This window comes from Diadema setosum, chromosome 6, assembly GCF_964275005.1.
Source record: "Diadema setosum chromosome 6, eeDiaSeto1, whole genome shotgun sequence".
In the NCBI taxonomy this organism is placed as follows: Eukaryota; Metazoa; Echinodermata; class Echinoidea; order Diadematoida; family Diadematidae; genus Diadema; species Diadema setosum.
In genome coordinates, this window is record NC_092690.1 from 25,454,827 (window position 1) to 25,459,540 (window position 4,714).

The window sequence follows — 4,714 nt, forward strand, 5'->3', positions numbered from 1 at the left end:
TACAGTTTTGATTTTTCAGTTAAGAAAACGCAAATAGAGGGAAAGTTTATTAATGTGTCTATGTAATATAAGATGATTATTCACAAGGTATGAGAGTAAATTTGAGAGAGAGGGGGAGAAAAAACTCTTAGTGTGCATGGCAATTGTGTGTATTTTTTTAAAGGCATTGTTTACCAATTGCAGTTGAAACAAAAACCCAGCTTTAGTGCTCCATAATGGTTCTGAAATGTGACTTAGGGATAGAAACCACCAGTGTAAAAAAGTTAATCAGTACATTGTCAATTATACAAAATGTGAACAATTGTTCTAGTAGAAATTGTTTCCAGACTAAATTTCTTATAGTTAGGGTTTAGTGGGTAAAATAATGATATCTCCTTATGATATTTGACTTTATTAAAGAAATTTATATGGTAGGATGCTGCTTTGTAATGCAACTGACCTACACAATAATATGCATAAAATAATGCAATAGCTCGAACTTGTTTAAATCACTGCTCCCAATGGTAAACAGGACTTTTCACTGGCTTATTTTCACTCGATTTTGCCACAGGCGGACAGGCAACTATACACTTTCCGAAATAATGGCATTATAGCAAACACAAACAATGTATAACCCGCCGAGTGCCCACCGGGATTACTTTGCACAACTGAGAAAAAAAAAATGATCATAAGGCGACCCATAAAACAACATGAAAATAATGACATAGAAACATTTCCTTTGCATAGGCCTAACCGAGACGATAAGACCCTCCAACAGCATCTAAATAGAACTGTCGGGCACCAGTTTGATAACTGGTACATTTTCATTAGTTCTACATGTCAGAAATTAACATATCACTTTGCATGATATATACAAATTCATTTATCATTATGACTATTATACAGCTTTGCATAATAGGGCCTATGAGAAAATAAGAAAAGATCGAGACAGAAAGCATTAGATATGCGTAAGCCTTCAGAGAAAATCGTTACCATGCAGCATGATCCCGAACAAGCAAAGCCTAAAATGTACATGATGTATGGGCCTTCATTGAAGTCATTGCAAACACATGCAGGAAAACATTTTTTTTTTTTTTTGATAGTCATTTTATGAGGCCTCCATCCATTTCAAGCTTAATCGCTTACGATGGTGGTCTCCTGCATTCAATGATCTCTGTTGTTTACTGAAAAATACTGTATATCTTATTTTATGTTTCTGCGTATCTACATTGCTCAATGCAATCACCTAGGTGTATCTATTTATGTACTGTTATCGATTTATTTCACTGCACTTGTTATTCTTTGTCTTTGTACTTTTTGAAGTTTGTATTCAAATTGTATTTGATTGAATGCAGAAATAAAACAAACAAACAAACAAACAAACAGCAAAAATTGTAAAGTCAACGAGAAAGAGCAGAACTAAAAGAGAAAGAATTAGAAAGACTCCTCGTTCACTGGACAATAAACAGCAGGTGCAGTCATGATCGTCACATGCTATTTTTACTCACTTGTGGAACTTTCCCGGACAGATACACTATACTCGTTACTCAATGTGCGAAGTACAAAAAAAAAAAAAAGAAAAAAAAAAAGAAAAAAAAATCACAATCGGCAGTGGATCGAGCATTGCTATACAAGCCACATTTCACTAATATGCATTGCTCGCGTCCATAATATTGCAGGTGTGTTCGTGTATTATGATTGTGCTCGTCTGTCACGTATATATACGAGTGCATGGGTTTGTACACATGTGTCTGCGTCTGTTTGTCGGTCTGTCTGTTAGTCACATGCGTTTCCCCCTTTGTCACTATAGGATCTTTGTTGTAGGCTCGCACACTATATACCTAGGCCTATACTTTAAATATTGCGATAACAAAACAAAAAAAAAGAACGAAGGCATTTCTATAATCTACATTTCTATAATCTATAGCATTGATCATTATTATTATCAAAATTATCAGCGACAATAACCGTAGTATGAGCATACACTGCAGTAAAATAAAAAGATGGCGACATGTGACATGTGGCTACTTTCTTATTATAGGTACCGTAAGTTCCCCCCCCCCCCAAAAAAAGCCAGACAAACAAACAAACAAACAAACGAACGAACAAATCTTGTTTCGATAACTTTACAAAGAGTGGATGAGGGTTATGTTATATTCTCCCTCTCCCTCCCTCCCTCTCAACTTTTCTCTTGGTCAACGATGTAGGCTAATATATCATAATTTTCCCTAGAACAGCCAATAGAAATCATTGTAGGCGGTCAATAAAATGTCCTTTCTATAAAGTCGTTACCAAGAAATCTGCAGAACACTAGTCTATTTCTTCTTATGGGGGTTATCTTTCTTTCTTTCTTTTTTTTTTCTTTCTTTCTGTCTTAATGGGGGGGGGGGGGGTAATGTAGACCTCTTGATACATGTGAGTTTTTTAGCTGTGTTGCACTTTTGAAATTTGTGAATTGTACCGTATGTCCTAACAAAAATTACAAGGGGGTCCTCCGCAATGATATCTTTAAAAATATTGCATCAATCTAAATATAAATTCAAGGTATGAAACTATAACTCATTACCCACATCTGACAGAAAATCCCACTCGATTTGCTTCAGTGGTCAAAGAGAAATACGGAATTGTGTAGAGGATGTCAGGAACCTCTTCCCTCCAAGTTCTGTCTGTTATTCACACACAAGAGCATCCAAGCGCTATAAACTTGGCAGAATCAGACTCATGACATGCTTTACAACAATCTACATTTCCCTGTGACCGCTTAACCAAATCGAATGGGGATTTCTGCAAAATAGAGCTAAAATGTTACATTTTAAAAGTAAAAATAAGAATTGATTTTAGATTTGAATTGGAACTGGAATTAACATTGACCACACGGATGAGTGGTATCATTCTTATTATGTATTGTTATGATGCACGTATACTCGATACGGACATGAGGAACAACCCTTTTGGCTGAATCATGTGCCGTCCTGGAGTATATAAAATTATGAAATGAAATACAAATTTATTCTTATCAACTACGGCACTCTTCTTCTTAGTATCATTATCTTATTTTATCATAATCGGGATCCTTTGCCGCCGTCACCTTACTTTCACATTACTGATCCCTGAAAACAACGTCTCTTGTTAATTATAACAAATGTTGATTCTTGCCCAAATACAAACATATTCCTGGGTAAAGTGGCAATGTATAGTAATGTGACTGTGTGTGTGTGTGGGGGGGGGCGAGTTGAACGTACATTAATCGCCTCTCTTGGCCATAATACATGTACATTAAGATCGTCTCTCTTGGCCGCAAATCATACCTGTTATGAGGATTGTCTATACCCACTGCCCCCTCCATACCGTCGGAGCTTTTGGATTTTTCAAGAAAAATTTAACAATCTCCGTGCCCACCTTGGTGGAATGATATCTAAAATGTTTTTAATCACAGATAGTCTGGGACAGTGATCCTTGGCTGAGATAATTTGTCATCTCTTGATCTACGTTGTCGGTCTTCACAGTGTTCATGCACTCTGTATTGAAGTCGACAGTTAGTGCGGCCCGGGCGGCAGAGGATGTCTTCCTCCCAAACGTGGAAACTTTTGTATTCTCAGAATTGATACTTTGGTGCACACTTTGGTGGACTATTTGCAATTTTTATTAAAAAAAGGAGGATATGTAGGGAAAAAAATGACAAGAGAGAGAGAGAGTGAAGAAGGTGCTCATTTGTCAGAGCTCTGTTAGACTCCAGTTATTCTACATAAAAACAACACTCCAGGGTTCATTTAACACTGTAGAAGTGAGCACTGTGCACTTCCTGATGATGTGAATCATGTAGGATCCATGGAGCCGTCGTTGTAGGAGCAACTTTCCAGGAACAGTTTTTGAACAGAGATGACATCGATGCACATCTTGTCCCTCTTAGTCCAACACATGGAATTTTGCGGGAGTGAGCTCTCTCTATGAGAACCACCGTCACTACCGAGGAACACTCTGCCCTCCATATCCAGGTGATGTATCATTTCGGACAGCCTGCATTCCAACACCTCTTTGTTGTTACCTGCTGCCTGTACATTCTTTGATCTCGGCTGAGGTTCACTGCCCTTGACTACTTTTGTCTGCCTGTGAAAGCTGATTTCATCTGTTTCACACTGCATTCTAAGTACCACATCTTTGGACAATGTCAAATGCATCAGCAGGTACAGTAGGACTACAAACAAGGCTGACAGCTAATGTAACAGCCCAAGTGATAAAAGAGCTATTCAAGAATGATGAATTCACTCAACTTGTCTCAGCTGTTGTAAGCAAAGCTGTTGAAAACAAGATGTTTGCCCTTGTGCAGCAAGTTGAAAACATGGAGGGTAAAATCCTTGACCTGCAATCTGAGGTGGAGAAAAAGGATCGAGAAATAGTCAAACTGTCTCAAATCACATCTTCACAAAACAATGCCATCATTGCTCTTGAAAATGACCTCAACAAAATGGAACAGTACTCTCGCAGATCTTGTATTAGAGTACTAGGAATCGAGGAGAAAAGAGATGAAGACACAGAGGCTGTGATTTGCAATGTAATGTCAGCCAAACTGGGTATCACCTTCGATGTCAACGATATCGACAGGTCTCACAGGACAGGAAGACAATCTACACCATCTCAACATACAACGACCCGCCCAAACCAGCCTCGACCAACCGCACCTCGCCCTATAATCGTCAAGCTCGCATCCTACAGAAAGCGCAGTGTACAAAAATCC